Here is an 18,542-nt window from a genome sequence, read left to right as displayed (position 1 = left end):
CTCTGTCACGTTCTTCTCCAGCAGACATGACCTCAGACATTCGAACAAACCTTAAATGCTACATACAAGGCATGAATTCTGCTGAGTGTGTTTTCATAGGTTTGGAACCCCAGAGCGTACATAAAGGACATCACAACGACCAGACGGGGCTCATCTGCAACCCAGGCTGACTCCTTTCTCAAGGTGCGGCTTTCTAGTGCCTGGATTGAGGGAGGGCAGTGGGACTGACTTTGGTGAGGACAACACAGCAATGGAGCCTGAGCCTGCTTCCCTGTGCTTTCTCTTGAGAGCTATGGGAACAAACTCCCAGCTGACCAGCAGGGCGTGGGGACTAGGGGTGGGGATGGAAGTGGGCTTTTTTGTAGCTAATAATCATTATGTTAGCCACTATCAAAACATTGTTGAACAACCTGCCCTGGGGTAGTGTATGCCTTTAGTGACACTGCTCAACAGGCTGAGGCAGGTGGATCTCTATGAATCGAAGGCTAGCCTGTTTTATAGAGAGAGTTCCTGGCCGTCTACAACAACTGTAAAACAAAACAAACAAACAACACCGCATAACAAAGAAACACACAAACTATGTGGCATGTGCAGGCAAATGTTTCTTTTTGCTCATGAGTCTAAGAGTGCTTCTGGTGGCCTCCAGTGAGTTCATTTAAAAAGAAATTGCTTCGTTTTGTTTGAGACAGGGTTTCACTATGTAGCTCAGGCTGGTGGCGAACGCATAATCCTTAGACTTCTAGGTACAAGTGTTACAAGTGTTTGCAAGAATACCAGTCCAACCGGGGTGTGTGTGTGTGTGTGTGTGTGTGTGTGTGTGTGTGTGTGTGTGTGTGATGAGCCTCACATCCACCTAGCCCTTCACTGAATTCCTTCATGCGGCTGCCATCAGTCGTGGTTCAAGCACAGATTTGCTGCTCCTGGCAAGGTCCTGGGATGGTTTTGTGGCTGACCAACTAATGCAGAGCAGTGGCATCTGGGATCTCTCCAGTGTGTTGACTGACAGATGAAATGAAGGATTCTATTAGCTTTGGATAAGCAACTATTAATTCTGGTATAAGTATGCTCCAAATATTTGCTCTCCCGTCCCTCCTGCGCGCAGGCTTGTTCCTATAGCTAGCAAGAGAAAGCATGGAGAAGCAGGCTCAGACACCAACACTGTGTTCTGCTGCCTAACATAGGTCACGCTGCCCTCTCTCAGCTGGAGGATTAGAAAGCCACATTTAGAAAGATGCGAATGCAATGGAGGTCAAGGCTTCATTCCGACAGCCAATCCACCTGAGTCCCCAGAGGCAACATCACCACCAAATGATGTTGAGGACATCTTCTGTGAAAATGCCCTCGAATGTCACTTGCCCCTTCTCTTCAAATACAGGAGTGGACTGACAAAGTGCTTGGCCGAGCAGACCTGGCTCTAGCTCTGAATTCATAAGTCATTTTCTTTATTTTCTCTGTCAGGCCACATCTTCTCCAGAGCTCAGTTTCTTTGTCTGTAAACTGGTAAGTTCTCACTCATGGGGCCTCGCTGCTCTCTGACTCAATATCTTGAATATTTTACCTCAAGCAACTTCCTTCTTTCTGCCACGTCTCCACAGAAAACTCTTCCAGCCTAATCAGCTTTATGATGATATTAGCAATGCTATCTCTTAAACTAGCCCATCATGGCCCTCACTGACTGCTCCCAAATTCAAAGTAAATTCAATCACCAATACATATCCAATAAAAAAAAAATGGAAATCTCCAGGCTAAAGGGACATCAGCCCCTGGAAAGGAACAAGCCTCCTGAATAAATAAATCTGCTTTGCCCAATATTTCCCCCTCTTGATTTGAACAGAGGCAGTAAGCCTTTTTCTGTCATTGAATTAATTTGCTAGAAGTGGCTGTAATTTCTATATAAATCCTGAGATTGTTTCTAATTTGCATGTTATATATGAATGTTTATGCATGTGGTGCCAGCCTAATGTTCTCCAGGGATGCGCCTGGAAACTGTATGAATCATGTAAACAAAATTAGACTGAAATAAAAAGAATGTATGATATTTTCCTCACTACTACTAATTTTTTTTTAAAGTTTGGTTTTCTCCTTAATGGCCTTCCTGCTGACTTTAATTATATTTATGGCACAATTATCCTGTCCTGGGCACAGCCTTGTACACCCAGTGCTCATTTGGCGTCTGGTTTGGGGGTATGGCTGGCAGACAGACAGGTAGTGTGATGGCTGTCTTGTTGGCCCCCTTTGGAGCCGGTGAGGAGGGAAAGCACTAGGTGTGGTGGCGGCGGCATCTAGGCGGCTTATCCTTCTCCACATCATCTTCTCTCTTACAGGATGGATTCGAGTCAGGGGCAAAGCGGAACCCAGGCCCAGGGCTCCTTTCTCCCGTCGTCTCCCCGGAGTGCTATCTGAAGACCCTTGCTGCTGTAAATTGATGATTTGCCAGCTGTCCACACTGATTTTATAGCATTTATGTATGCACATGCACTGTTCTGTAACAACAAGCGTTCCGTGGTCGTGCTTCTGCAGTCGGCAGGGATGTCACTTTCTAAGGTTTTGCTTCCAGAACACCTCTTTAGGTCCTATGTCAATCAGGGAGGGGCTTTGGCTCTCCTCAGGGCAGCATCACTCTGTAGCCCTCCCCGATGGTAATGTCGCCATTCTTTTAAAAGACATCCGGCTGTTCCAGAGTCCCCTTGGTTTTGTCTGAAGGAAGAGTCCCTGTGCCGCTGTGGTCCTCCCTGTTTCCTGTCATTACTCCCTGAACTGCTGGCCGCTGCTGCAGCTCACGTCAGAGGCTTGCCGTTACCTGGGCACGTGAGCGACTTGTAACAGCATCCCCGAGCTCCATCTCATCCTAACATTTGGGACTTTGGAGGGATCGGCCGTCAGCACCCAGATTCCCATCACTTCTCTTTTAGGCGTAGCTTCTCAGGGTGAATCCATTTTAGATCAAGTCATCCTTGCCCCCAGGGTTCTGATCATTCCCTTCCCTGAAAGCTCAAGAGGACACGTAACCTGGTGAGTAGACAGTGGGACACACGAGTGAGTTAAGCTTCCGGCAATTAGAGAATACACTCTAAAATCATGCCACGCTGGGTGGGAAGGAAGACGCTGAGGGAACGTGACATAGTCCCCGTGGGAAGAAGAGGTTTGGGGTGTTTGTGCAGTACATGCTGCGGGCCAGGCTTTGTGCTCTGTCTTGTGTCATCTTTGCAACAATCCTGTACGTGTTACCATTCCGCAGAGAGTGGCTCTGAGACAGAGGAAGTAAATCTCCAGCTAGGCACACATTGCTGCTAAGCTAGGGAAGAGACCCAAGTGACGGCACAGTGCGCATCAACACTAAGTCCCAAAGCACAGAAAACACAGGAGGCAGGAGAGGTCAGGGAGAGCAGAGGGTGAAGTTCATGGTCAGGGAGAGAGGCACAGAAGACCCTGGCAGGAGCTGGTAGCTGACAGGCTGGAGGCAGCCTTCCAGAAAGACCCTGAGAAGCCAAGCCCGATGGCACAGACCAGTGGTCCCAGCTGTTTGGGAGACTGAGGCAGGAGGATGGACAGTTCAAGGCCTTCCTGGACTATAGAATAGTCTGGGTAGCAGTGAGGGCCTGCCTCGAAGTTTCACAAAGTAAAAAGAAACTGGGGGTTGTGGCTCAGTGGTAGAGCGTTTCCCTAACTTACAGAAGGTCCTAGGTTCAAGCTGTGCTCAGTGACAAATAAATAAAAAAGACTCTGGTGGAGGAAGACAGGAATGAACCAGAAGAACATAGCTTCAGACAAAGTCCAGGGTGGGGTGGGAGGAATCTAGGAGGGTCCAAAGCCCACACTCTAGGTTGCATGTGCGTTTGATTTTGGAAGATGCCTCAATCATGACAGAGAGCTGGCTCATTGGAAGGGTCTGAGGAGGAGGCCAGGGGCCTCTCTGGGCAGCAGAGGCAGGGTCTAATGCCTCTCACCAGAGGTGGCTCAGAGGTTAAAAGCAATGGCCGCTCTGACAGAGGACCTGAGGACCCAGCACCCACCCGGCAGCTCACAACCATCTGTAACTCCAGTTCCAGGGGATCCGACGCCCTCTTCTGGTCTCCATGGGTACTAGGCACGTGGCGCACAGACGTAAGTGCAAGCAAAATACCCACGGACATAGAAATACATCTTTTAAAAAGCAGTATCTAAATATATAGGCAAACACTACTGACAAAGCCCATGAGTAAGTTGGAAACAATGCGGCACTCTACCCTCTGGAGGCACAGAGGGAACGCAGCGATGGTGGCGCCAACGTGCCTGAAGCTGCACGGGTGTGTGAAGGTCCTTTCCACCTCTCCGTCTCTTTACCACATTGCAATAGCTTCGGATACATTTGTGTTCACATCCAACACCCCACACGTGATCCTAATTCACTTGTCCATCTTCAGACACAGGAGGGTTTTGGTGAGAGGAGAGGGCAATGTGCCTTTGGGAATAGTAAGGCAGAACTTTGCTTCAGACAGTTTTCCTTTCCCTTGTTGAATCCATTCGAGAAGAACTCAACCTTCAAGGTCAAAAGAAGGTCACACATGCTAACTTCCTTGCACCCACAGCTTAATCATCTAAAATTAAAAATCAATTCTTGTCTGAGACTTGTGAAGAGCCGGTAATTGCTTCAGAGTGAAGCTCCGAATACCCGCACCCTCTCCCACCTTTTATTTCTTAGAGATGAGAGTATCATTTTTCAAGTCCAAGGCGTTGTCAGGACGAGATTGCACAGTAACCGAGTAGAACAATCTGTTAAGATGAAATCATTTTCATCATTATGTTCTTTGGGCAGGAATGAGGCCTCTCATCAGTGCTGCCTCTGAAGACGGCAAAAAAAAAAAAAAGTTATATGAACCAATTATTAGCAATAGTTCCCCAAAAATAAAATCCAGCACTGGCTACAGTCTCTCTTTCCTCTGATGGCAAGCCAGCATTCCACATGAGCAGCTTGCATTGGTTTTTATAGACAACTGATTGTCATTTCCCAGCTACTAGATTTCTTCTTTATCCTCAACATCCAGCTATGTTTGGATCTCCTTTATTACTTAGGTGCTCACTGTGAGCCTGTTTGGTTAGATTTTGTGGCACTAAGACTTCAAAGATGCTAGTAAATTTCCTATCACAACTACAAACTCTGTCCATCATAGCTATAAGCCCTCTCTGTCTCTGTCTCTGTCTCTTTCTCTGTCTCTGTCTCTCTCTCCCCCTCTCTATTTCTCTCTCTCTTCCTCTCGTTCTCTCTCTCTCTCTCTCTCTCTCTCTCTCTCTCTCTCTCTCTCTCTCTCTCTCTCCCCCCCCCTCTCTCTCTCTGTGTGTGTGTGTGTGTGTGTGTGTGTGTCTGTCTGTCTGTCTGTCTATCTGTCTGCCTGCCTGGATATTTGTGATGAGGACAGCTTTGGCTTTTCAACCAACCACAGTTGTTAAAAAACCAGTTCTCTGAGTTTTCATGAAAATTTAAAGCACCTATCAGAAGCCTTTTAATTGTAAAGATCAGTTCTGAGATGGAAATGAAGCAATCTATTAAAATAGTACTACGGGAGGCAGAATTCTTGGCTCCTTTTTAATTTTACTCAACAGGAATGGAACTGCCCCCTGCCCTCCCTCTGCTGGCTTTATCTAGTTATGGCCCCTTTCAAACAGCCAAAGTCTGGCCCCCAGCTCGCCGCAGGTACACACCTGCTGTGGCATACTGCTTCTGGTCTTTAATACCTTAACCCATATTCACCCATTGTCACCATCATAGCAGCATGGGTCCCGCACCTCTGCCACCGTGCCTCCAAAAGGAATGACATGCACCCCACATTTTCTCAGACCCCATTTTAATCACCATTGACTTCTTTCTGACCAAGCCAAACTTTCTTTTAAGCCTGCTTTGTGAGGCTGGCTAATTAGCCTGCCTAGTCCAGAAGTACTGGCTTTTTATTACCATTAGAAAACAAAGCCAGGTTTGAGGAAGTGTTGGATGTAAGCTGTCTCCAAAACTTCAGGAAGGGAACCCCCACCTTCAAAGGCCCCTCCTCCCCCAGGAAGATTTGTAGTCTGGTTAGAAGGACCATTTAGATGATGAAAGGATCCAGTGGACAGCCCCTGATTTATAACCAGTGTGATTTTTTTTAATATCCACCAAATTAATATTTTTATGTCTGTTCCCCCATCAAGTTGCTTGGGTTTGAATTTCAAGTAGGGTAACCTGCCAAGATGGTGTAGTAAAATACGAACTGGACCATAAATCCCAACAGGGGTGGGAGAACATAAGACAGATTGCTAACACCTTATAGGAAAAAAAAATACATTTAAACAACAACAACAACAAAAAAAAAAACCAGGAATTTGCTTTAAAGTATACAGAACCCAATGGGGACTGGAAGAGACAGAAGTGGGCTGGATATGGGACTGTTTTGTTCTTCCTGACATTGGTTTCCCGAGGAATCCAACTAGCAGAAAACCATTCTGGTAGGTAACCCAGGCCCCATAGGTCTTTCCCTGCCCCAGGGGCAGGGAGGACTTTCTAAGACCTGTGTTTAGAGATGAGGCAGAAATACCGTCAAATGAGCACCTTAACGGTTGGCTCTCTCAGCCTCCCCTCCGCCAGAGTGACCACTCCCACAGCTCATCAAAGTCCCCTTTCATTAGTGCCAGGCCACGGGAAATAAATGCAGCTGGCAAGAAGGAGGCTGAGTTGTAAGAAGAAAGCCATGTGTTTCCTTCTCAAGACTAAAATCATTTCCCCGAGAGCTTTTACAAACCTACATGGATACGGCTTGGCAGGAACACCTTGATTGCATCTACAGTCACCGGCAACCAGCGGGAACAACAGAAGCCTTTATTGGCTTGGTTTTTATAACAAGTTTACTGTACCGGAGCATACACAGCTAAGTAAATGCCCTTACAATATAGCTTATTACTACAGCGATCTGGATAAACCACAGGTCGGATCGTGTCGCGGAAACAACTGCCGCCCGGGAGAGGTCTGATAGAACTCATGCGCTAGCCTATAAAACAACCGCGAGGCCTGTCTGTCAACACCATTATCAAGGCAGTCCGCTAATCCTTCTCGTGTTCGGCTGTCAGTCCGTGAGCGATGCTGTCTTTCCCTCTCACGAGCGGTCAGTGCCTGGCTCTCAGGACCTACAATGCGCTCATGGGAGGCAGCTCTAATGAGCGGCACCCCAGGGTCACAGTTCAGCAGGCGCCACGTTTCACTGAAACACGTTTTTAAACCAAATCACCAGGTCCCGTAACACTTTGCAATCACATGCTCGGACTTCCGTCTTACTCACTCTGGGCTCCGAGGCAAAGTCATGGCCAAGGCTCTCAGAACACGTGACTGGCAACAGGAAGATACAGCCTCCCACAGAATGGCTATTTAAGAGACTGGCTAAACTTAAATCAAATGGACCCCATAACCTGGTGTTATTTTGGCCCAAGGATATATAAAGGTTTTGAGTTTACCAACGACAGGTATTTAATTACAACTGTGTAAGGGGAATATCAAGTGAAGATGAGCACAGTACTTACATAGATACAGTCCGTACACAGGTTCAGTATGTATGCAGCTGCCATACATGCATAGAAATAGCACATACATATTTTAAGAGTAAAGTTGACATAGGGGAGGGGAGTAAGGGGAAAATGGGAAGGAGGGAGGAATGGGAGAATACAAGGGATGGGATAACAATTGAGATGTAATATGAATAAATTGATACAATATTTTTAAAGTAAAGTTTATTTGTCAATTTGATATACTAAAACTATAACAAACTCCAACTTTTCAAAGAGGTCCTCACAAAAAGAACAGCATTCTCCCAAAATAAGTGAAAATAATTTTCCACTTGCCTCTTCTAGAAAGGGAAGTGGCAGGATATGACGGCAAGTTGTCTGCATCCAGTACCTGCACTGTAGCTATGCACCTGGATTTAGGAATGGTACACAGCAATATTTTGGGATAAAGTCTTAACATAGCTACAACTTATTCCCACATGACTCAGAAATCACACACATGCACTCACGCATGCATGAGCACACACACATGCATGCATGCATGTGCACGCACAGAGAAAGAGAGACAGAAAACAGAGCCAGAGATAGAATGACAAAGCAAACATTTAAAATGTTACCATCTGAGGAACCTTGTGAAAGGTACATTACAATACTTACTACTCTTACTGAAATTATTAAGTAGATCTCAAGGTTTGTTGTTTTTTTTATTTTAATTTTAATTTTTAATTTAATTTTAGATATTGCTAAGTAAATTTAATTTATGGCATCCCTGCTTAGGCTTTCAGGGTTATCCATCCCTGTTTGTTTGCTTATTTGTTCATTTGTTTATATTTTGTGTTGCTCAGGATTCAACACAGGGCCTTGCAAATACTTGGCAACTGGTCTCCCACTGAGCCTGCCTCTTTTTACTCTTTTTTTTTGGGGGGGGGGGGGGGGACAGGGTCTCATTAAGTTGCCTAGGCAAGCCTTCAACTTGTGGTCCCCCTGTCTCAGCCTCTCATGTACCTGGGGTTACATTGTTACTTATTCAAAAATAAAATCTTAACAGATGGTCCTTGTAAGCGCCTTAGGTTGCTTGCCAACACTGATCTAAAAAGAACTTGAAGTAGGTTCCATTTAAGATATCACTAAGTAGGGCTGGAGAGATGGCTCAGTGGTTAAGAGCACCACCTGCTCTTCCAAAGGCCCTGAGTTCAATTCCCAACAACCACAGGGTGGTTCACAACCATCTGTAATGGCCTCTGATGCCTTCTTCTGATCTGCAGGTGTGCAGGCAGAACACTGGATACATAATAAATAAATAAATAACTATTTTAAAAAGATATTGCTAAGTAAATTAAGATCTTTTTATGTATGTGTTTAAACTGGGGTAACTGATGAAGGCAGGGAACTGGCGAGGAGTGGGGAAGAGGGGCAGTCCAGGGGAAGGGCTAGAGAAGGCTGGTGGTATAAGGGGGGAGGGTAGGTGGGGGAGGAGGAGAGAAAGGCAGACAAATAGGTACGCAGAGCAGAGTTCACTAACACGTAAGACCTTCGAAAATGCCAAATGGAAACCTACTACTGGAGAAGCTTCCTAAAACATCTACAAAAAAACATACACAGAAAGAGCTCAAATGTAGTTGCCCTATAACAGGGGGGCAATGCCTCCCTCAGACTCTACAGACTTTCAGATAAAAGGCCACCTATCAATTATAGGTTCCCTTTCTTGGGGTTGTTGGTCAATGGAGAGTCATAGACCCTCCCAAACATCACAGACGGCTGCTCTTGCTCTTGGTGACCCTTCAGAGCGTGATGGTGAGACCCTAGTGCTGAGGATGCCAACACACTTGAGTCACAGCACATGGGAAAGTCATCCTGATGTGATCTGGAAGCTTCTCCCTTACTAGCTACCTTCCATACAGATGAAAGGCTCAATGCACACTACTTGGAAAGGAAAACAACAACAACAACAACAACAACAACAACAACAACAACAACAGTCTTTTCCAGCTGTAAACCTTGCAAACTACAATAAAGACTGGTCTGTAAGGGTATGTCCACTGGTGCAATAGTGGTGCAAATGTTACCACGGTTTTAACCAACCATGTTCTAATTGGAAAATAGAACCCATGCCTGGTACCATTGGCTGGGTTAAAAGCCCATGGCTGGTTAAGTCCTGGGAGCTAGGGGAGAACTTAATGTTGTTATTATGCATATAGACATAGTAATAAACTGTCCTCGAGTTCTTTTTTTAAAGCTGTTTTTAGATTTATTTATTCTATGTATATAATTATTTTACCTACATATATGCATGTGTACCATATATATGCCTGGTGCCTACAGGTGTCAGAAGAGAGCATCATACCTCCTAGATCTGTGGTTATAGATGCTTGTGAGCAATCAATTCTCTGTTGGTGCTGAGAACTGAACCAGGGTCCTCTATAAAAACAAGTGCTCTTAGCCATGGAGCCCTCTCTCCAAGCCAGTTCTTATCACTATACCGACAGATTAGTGGATCTCTCAACCCGCACCAAAGACCCCCTTTACAGTACATGGTGACTGATACAGAGACCCACAACTGGTCAATGTGCAGAGGATACGAGCCTGTGGAGTTGTGAGCTCTAAGTCAGGCACTTCTATCTCGCCTTTTCACTGCAAGACTCGGGGGTCTTTGCAAAAGCCGGGGTAGGAAGACTGTAAGAGCCAGAGGTGGCGAACGTCCACAGCAGGATAGCATGTGCTGGACATGGCAGTGCCATTACACATGTGACTGCAGACAGAAGACAAGGTCAGGATCAAGCCAGCCATGAAGCCACATTCCTAGCTGAGGAGCTACAGGCAACGGATGGGCGCTGCGGGGGTGGGGGTGGGGTGGGGGTGGGCGGAGTTCTTTTTATGGATCTGGTCGCTAAGAGCCTTTCCACCCTCAAGCGGATGGTCCTTGCACCTACAGTCCGCACAAAGTAGACTCATTAGACTTTTCTTTTTTTCTTTTTTTTTCGGTCAGAGGAAAGTGGTGAGGGGAGAGTGGAAGAATTGCACAGAAAGAAAGAGGAGGATTTGATCAAGATGCAGTATACGCATGTATGAAATCCTCAGACAATAGAACACTGGGAATTTTCACTGTGTGGGAGAAAGAGGCAGAAGGAGCTGGCTCTGGAGTGCTCACGGAAACCTTCAGAAAAGGCTTTCGTGGGCCTCTGGAGGGAGCGTCTTCACCTCTTCACACAAGCCCTTCCCTTTGGGTAATGGAAACATCCCTAGCACAAGCCTTCCTGCGCATCATGTCTCATCTGGGTTGAAAGCCCTGCTGACATTCATTGCCTGAAACCTGCGTTTCAAGAGGTTTCCACACACTTTGAGCTAAACATGTGGGCCCCAGCCCTGCCCAAATACACATCATACTTTCCTCTTTCTCTTTTGACCAGAAATGTCTTCCCGCTGCTGGAAACTGACACATCTGAGTTCAAAGCGCCTGTTCCCTAAGCCCTTCAAAGGAAAAGGGGCCAGCTTTAGCACATTCATTCACACGTGCAGACACACATGTGTAACTATATGCGCGCGTGCGAGCATGCGCAGACATACATACACAAAGAGCCAAAACCCACCACTCAGTAAACACTGTCTCCGTTCCGGAACTTCTGGGGCTGTGGACAATGTCCTGTCATTGAGCATGCGCGTAGCTTGAACTGACAATAAATTGAGGCACTAATCCTGAGGCTCAGCAGCACCTGCAGAACCAGAGAAGGACGTCTCAACAGACGACACGCGTATAAATCACATTTATTTTCATAGCACATTTAAATAATGTTTCAGCCTTGGGGATTTTCTGTCAAGTAAAGAAGCATCACCCAATGAGAGTGCGCGACGTCGCTCCAATCCGCACGGGCCCCTTGCAGCTTGGGAATAAAGCCTGTGATTTATACGGTTGTCATCAGTAACATCAGGGGCTTCCTTGCCTTTGCGCACGGTGTTGCTGCGCATTGGATTAGAAGTGATATTCATCTGCAAAATAAACAAAGAAAAGTCCCCGTTTTCTCTCTTAATCACACCCAACAAGACAACAAACACTCATACACATGTATTGGCTCATACACACTCCCTTCTGCATACACACACACACACACACACACACACACACACACACACACACACACACACACGTTTGTTACAAGCTAGAAGAGAGAACCAGCCCCATAAAATATGATCCTTTGCAGCTTCGTGATGGCCTGCTTTTGGCAGTCCTGTCTGTCTGTCCATCCGTCCCACTCCATTCCACCTCTCCCCACCTCCCCCGCTCCTGGCTCCACCACCTCAGCTGGCAAGCCCCTGTGGTGCTCAGGCCTTGTAAGTGTGGACATCAACATGGGGCCCAGGCTTGGGTGCCTGAAATCTGCCATACACATGGAGGGAACAAATCAAATTGCTTCCACACACGGCAGGATGTTAGTGTGATTCCAACTTAACCTGTCACTTTGTATCTTGTTTCAGGGGAAACTTTGAGCTGAGCAGGCCGTCACCTCATTTCCTTGGAATGATGGTTACACTCTCTGTTCAAGGGGACTGAAAGGCATTATGTTGAAAGCCTTAGGAATACTGGCGCTTCATCTCTTTCTGTATCCCCTTTCACTCCCTTTTGTTGACCTCTTCCCCTGTCCTTTTTCTCTTCTTCTTTCCTTCTTCTCTTCCTCCCTCCTTCTCTGTTTTCCTTCCCTTCTTTCTTTCCCCTCCTTCCTGTTTTCTTTCTCCTTCCTCCTCTTTCTTTTCTTTTCCAGTCTCTTCCCTTCCTCTCTTGTTGGCCATTTACTTTATCAAGTGCCCATGTATGTTTTAACTTGAGGCCACCATCCTCCTGTAGGCATGGAGGCTGCCGTTGGCATCAGATAGGCACAAACTACGGCTGCGTGAGGCATCCCTAGCTAACATGCGACAGACCCCTGCAAACGTCTGTAACTGCCAAAGCGTTCAACGCACTCCATCAGCACTGATGTTCACACTGTCTGGGGGCTTTATCATCAGCAAAACTCATTCTGCTTCTGTGTGTGATTACAGTTGGACTTCACACAAGCCTGTGTGACAGGAGAAGACAGGATGGAGAAATCTCAGATTGCACACAACAATCCTTCTGCCCGGACAATGGTTCTTGCACTGAGGCCCTTCCTGCTTGCCTCAGGATCACTGGAGAAACTGGAAGCAGAGCCTCGTGCATTGCTGCTAACAGCCATCCTGTGACCCGCCGCGGACGGATAATGCATAGCTGGCGCTCAGTAATCAGTTCCGCTTGAATCAGCCTGGAGTCCAGGTCAGGATTCCCCAACACTACCTGGATATTTCTAAATGAGGCTATATCCCAAAACATACATTCCATTCTGATGTCAAAGGATGGGCTGTTCATTTTATCTTTTATTTTAGAAAAGACAAAGGATTCAGTTGGCCATAAACTTACTACATAGGCAAAGATGATTTTGAACTTTTTTTTTAAAAAGATGTATTTATTATTTATACAGTATTCTGCCTTCGTGTGAGCCAGCAGGCCACAAGAGGGCACCAGATCACATTAAAGATGGTTGTGAGCCACCGTGTGGTTGATGGGAACTGAACTCAGGACCTTTGGAAGAACAGACAGTGCTCTTAACCTCTGAGCCATCTCTCCAGCCCTGACTGAACTTTTAATCCTCCTGTCTCCACTTCCACGCTGCGAGGATTTCAGGTATGTGACACTGTGTGTGGTTTATACGGCGCTGCGGATCAAGCCAGGGCTTTGCGCCTGCTAAGCTAGCATTCTGTCAACGGTACTGCGTCCCAACCCTAAGGGCCGACTTTTCATTGGCCCAAATATGACTTTCATGGAGTGGAGAGACACTCTGGTGTCACCTATCAAATATTTCCTGTAACTTAAGGGAGAGTTGGGACCTTTTCGCATTTAGGTTGAGATCACAAATTTGGCTTGAAGAATTGCCAGCCCACGTTTCCCCTTGAAGTCTGGTTGTCTGTCACATCAAGGGATGTCTCCAACAGTCTCCTATGTCTGGATAGAAGTATCCCTGTTTCTTATCTTCTTAATTTCTCGACCTTGTTCTGAAGATGCACGCTGTGTCACAAGGAGAAACTTTTAAGTTTAAAAAGATGATTGCCCCAAATTAATAGTTTAAGAGGTAGGAGGGGGCGATTAAAGAAATCAAGAAAGCAGCATTGCTTAGCAGGACTGCTGGAGAGGGTCAGCTTGCCCCCTAAAAATAGCTTTATCGCCTGTGGGGGTAGGCTGCAGCCTGCTGGTGTATGCTATTATCCCAGCTTAATTATTAATAGCCCTCCTTTTGCCCTCACAACTGTCCCAGTTTGGATGTTGAATTATATAGTCACCCTACCTAGGAGCTATGAAAAAAAAATCCAGTTAAAATCGTTTTTTTTTTCTTTTAAAGGATTCAGAAAAAAAAAAACTAAGGAAAAGATGAGGAGGAAGAAGAAAAGGAGAAGGTGGAGGATGAGGAGGACAAGGAGGAGGGGAAGGAGGAGGAGCCGAACACTTGGTTCAGTTGCTCCTCAGAAGGATCGGGGAGATTGCATCAGTTTTGTTCGTGTAGTTCTAATTATGAGGCAATAATGTGGACTAGAACTAATTTTATTATAACCACCAGTCTGCAATAAAACAAACGCACAAGGTAATTTGTTGAGTTGTGAGGCTCAGGTGCAGATTAACTCCAGTGCTCTCATGCCTCGAGAGGAAATGCCCACACCTGCCACGCCAACTCCAGAGGGGTGGGTGGGGGTGGGGGTGCCCTCTGGACAGAATGCCACCCTGGATTCCCAACAGACTGAGTGAGGGCCAGGCCTGCAGTGCCAGGCAGACAGCGTGTGTCACACAGACGGCAGGGGCATGTGACCAGATGCTCCCTTGTCAAGGACGAGCGCTTGGCTTCTGTGGAACGGTGTTGTTCTCACGGGTGTTGCTCTCTTCCCTACCCGTGCCTCTGCACTCCTGGCACACCTGCTGTCTTCTTGAAGGTGTTGGGGTTCTAACCACATTTACTAGAAGTCCTACAGGCAGGGCCTACATTCCCAGCACTCAGAGACTGCAGAACATGCCACCTGTACTTTGCCAACTCCACTATGTCCCCCTCCCCAAGACTCAGCTCAGGCCTCCAACCCACTGCAGGCTTCTCTGGGTTGTCTCCTCCCTTAACCATGTTTTATTACAGAAGCACACGGGGACTGAAAAGCAACCCCTCCCACCCTGCTGGCTCCACCCCTGCTTTGCCTCCACGCCCTCAGTGATGACAACCACGGCAGACTCTAGTGCGCCCTTCTACACGAGCTCCCAGGGCCCTCGGTGATGCTCATCTGTGTATATCCACGGCCCAGCACAGTGTGTCATGCCGGCACCCCTGGGAAACAACAACAACAACAACAACAACAACAACAACAACAACAACAACAAAAACCGTAAGAAGAAGCATGGTAATAGATCCTGTGTACTTACTAAACACTTAGTGCATACGCATGTGTGTATACACACACACAAACACATTAAAATCTGATATTTTAAATTGTGATTAAAAAAAAAAACACATGGTGGTGGCACACACCTTATATCCCAACACTCAGGAGGCAGAGGCAGGTGGATCTATCTCTGTGAGTTCGAGGCCAGCTTGGTCTACAAAGTGAGTCCAGGACAGCCAACATTACACAGAGAAACCCTGTCTTGAAAAACAAAACAAAACAAAACCCACATGGTATAAATTTGTGTTAAATTTAGTCTTTTGATGTGCAGGCGACTAATGTGGAAGGCATTCACTTAGTTATATAAATTGCTCTCTGGGTCATTTTCACCCGGCACAACCTACAGCGAGGTACGTTCACATGCGGAGGAAGCACTATCTCACCTAAATCTCATACTTTCCGTGGTAGAAATAATGATTATTCTCATCTGGAGATAAGATAATAAGTATCTACTTCAAGGTCACATAGCAAACGGTCGGCAGCCATTTTTACAACTCAGACACTGTTGCAAGGTTCCAGTAGGTAAAAACCCTATAAGCTTGCATGTTCGTAGAAGCCACGGATCCTTCCTTCACCATTGTGTCTGGCTTTTATCTCTTAGAGCTGTTCATAGGGGCTGGAGAGATGGCTCCTTGGGTAAAGTGTTTGTCATGCACGCATGAGGACCTCACTTCAGACCCCAGCACCCATGTAAAAAGGCACCAGTGGAGAGGAATGCCTGTACCCCAGTACTAAGGGCAGAGTTGGAGACAGAAGGGTCCTGGGAGTCACTTACTAAGCCTTGGGTTTTAGCATCTCATGGACACAACTTTTGCTCTTTTGTAGATTAGGAAAGTAATGGCAGGAGGACGTTAGATCTGGGATGGCAGAGCTTACATGGCAACGCTGCTAAAGACCCGCACCGTGGTTGCCAATCATCTCTTTCCTTCCTGGTTCACTTCTGTACCAACAACACTTGGCATAAAGCTTGGTCAGGCGGCTGATGCCTCTACTCTGTGTTCCCTGTGGCTGCCAGGACCCGCGTTCTAGTCCAGCCCCCAGCGCAGAGCTCTCCTTTGCTCTCCTGGTTTCTTACAGCTCTGCAAGGCTCCCCTTCTCTCTGTGAAAACAAAGACCAGGGAGAGCCTCGGAATGCCAGCGTCGGGAACAAACTCATTACAATACCCTATCTGTGATGCAAAGAAGAAAAAAGAAAATTTTGATTATCATGATGCCATGCAGCATTTGTCTCTCTGCCTATACCCTCAAGACGGGGCATCAGCAGAAACAGCCTGCGTCTCATGGGAGGGGACCCTCAGTACGACTCTAAACCCAGAGAAGTACAACTTTCTCTTGTTTTTTTTTCACGGAGATTTCAGAGTGACCAAAGGAGAAAATAGAACTTGTTGGATGTTTCTGTTTAATTATAAAATGGGTGCAAACTCTTTACTGCTTGCTGATTGTCTGCTGGGATATTGGACAGCTGTGCAGGAGGCAGAATGATCTTTCTGGGGTATCTCAGGCATTCGAAGGCTTTCGTGATACTGAGCTTTATGCACTGAGTATTTTTATTGTCCACTCGATTTCTCTGTTTACCTAAAACATCAGCCCATGTTTTTAAACATATGCCATAGAGTTGATACCTGCACCGGCTAAGGGCCTCTGCTCAGGCCTCGGTTTCTGCAGAACAAGGACTTTTCCTGCAGCTGCTGCAGCTACACTGAGGTGCCCCACTGCCTGTTATGTGAGCCCTGTTTGGTGTCTGAAGGAAGTGGCTGGCTAGAAGACACTGTAAGAGAAATAAACTGGGCCATCGTACCCTGATTATTAGTCAGCACGCTGTCACATAACAAAACACCGGAGGCAGTTGACTTATAAAGACAAAAAAAAAAAAAAGGTATGTTGGCTCGTGGTTTTGAGGGTTTCAGTCTATGGCTGGGTGGTCCCATTGTGTGGGCCTCTGTTTAAATAGAGTCCGGTGACACAGACATGTAACCGCAAAGCTGTCCCCCTCAGGAGGTGGTGGCGTGGAGGGTGGGGGTGGGGCAACTCCTCATTGGGTTCTCATTTCCGTACTTGTATAAAAGTAAATCTTTTCACACTGCATGTAAGGAGAGTTTCGGTCTTCATTTTATGAGAACACGTGTACACCACACCCACACATAGGAAATCCTGCCTAATGAGAACACATGTGTGTCCTACCCACACATAGGAAACCCTGCCTAATGAGAACACATGTGTGTCCTACCCACACATAGGAAACCCTGTCTAATTACAGCATCTGCCACACACTGAAAAACATTATGGGAATTTAATGAGGCATTAAGGGTTATTGGGGATTTTGGGTTTTGTTTTTAATTTTAAAAATGATTTGTTTATTTTATGTGTGGGTGTTGCCTGTTGTGTGCTGAGTGCATGCAATGCCCGGGGGGGCCAGAAGAGGGCACCAGATCACGTAGAGGCCAGAGGAGGGCATAGGCTCCCCTGGAACTGGGATTACAGGTGGTTGTGAGCTGCCTTAGTTGTGTCCAGCAAGTCAAACCCAGATCCTCTGGAAGAGCAGTTAGTGCTATTAACCACTGAGCCACCCTTCCAGCCTGCTTTTGTTCTTGAGACAGGGTCTCATGTAGCCCAGGCTCATCTCAAATTCACCATGCAGTCAAGGCTGGCTTTGAACTTCTGATCCTCCTGCCTCCACCTCCTGAGTCCTGGGATTCCACGCGTGTGCCCACAATGCCCAGCTCATTTGCTGGAGTGCAAACTCAGGGTTTTGTGCACGCTAGGCAAACATTCTACTGAGTCACGTCCTTTACTCCCGAAAGATTCTTTTTAAGCCTTAACTGTGATAATCAGTCATTGCACCTATATGAGGGAGAGGGCAGCACCGTGGGTGGTCTGCCTTGTGTAACCCTCGGATGACTCGCAGAAGGCCTTGCACCACTCTTTTCCAGGTGAGCAAACAGACGTGGAGTCAGGGAACTTGGAGTCCCAACCCAGGGCTTCGCAACCTCGCTTTCATCACTGAAGCTAGCTGTGACAGACAACTCACTAGCCCGTTCTCCTGTCCTTCACTGGCAATGGCTACTTCCCTGCACCCAAAGCGATGGCCAACTATGCTGATGAGGTGGGTGTGGCCCTATCCTACAAGACACTCCCAACCTAGATGCTGGCGCTATCCTCACATAAGAACAGAGAGCCATACAAAGGGGTGCACTTAAAATGTAATCCCATGCAAGGGCTCCCCGCAACACTTATGAGAACTAACTGCCATTCACCAGCTCCTGTGCCACACACACCCTCCATGCCCTATACAGTCCCATAAAGGAGAAATTGTCACGCCCACCTTACAGGAGAAAAGACCGAGGCTGAGAGAAGTTAGGAAGCCTGCCTGAGGTTGACATCACCCAAGCAGAGCTTTGTCTGAGAAAGACAAGACTCCAAAGCTCTATCTTTCCACCCTGTACCTCTTCCTTGATACCCAAGCTCTCCATCTGCCTCAGTGCCTGTTCCTGGAAAGCGAGGAGAGGGAATTTGAGACTCTCACCTCACTGATATTGAGGTGTCAGCCCCAGGCTGGTTAC

The 18,542-nt window shown here is 46.8% G+C and overlaps 1 long non-coding RNA gene across 1 annotated transcript; it reads right to left on the bottom strand.

The window, feature by feature from the left end:
* Positions 1-2,257: 2,257 nt before the first annotated feature.
* LOC311599754 lies at positions 2,258-6,950 on the bottom strand. The gene is made up of 3 exons (XR_014779992.1): positions 6,754-6,950; positions 4,668-4,822; positions 2,258-2,984 (listed from the first exon to the last, which is right to left on the bottom strand). It is a non-coding gene; the product is annotated as an uncharacterized lncRNA (long non-coding RNA).
* Between the last annotated feature and the right edge of the window lie 11,592 nt (positions 6,951-18,542).

The sequence above is a fragment of the Acomys minous genome (assembly GCF_964271855.1).
Source record: "Acomys minous genome assembly, chromosome: 6".
NCBI classification, from domain to species: domain Eukaryota; kingdom Metazoa; phylum Chordata; class Mammalia; order Rodentia; family Muridae; genus Acomys; species Acomys minous.
The sequence above is the reverse complement of the archived record's forward strand: the minus strand, read 5'-3'. Positions and strand labels throughout refer to the sequence as shown.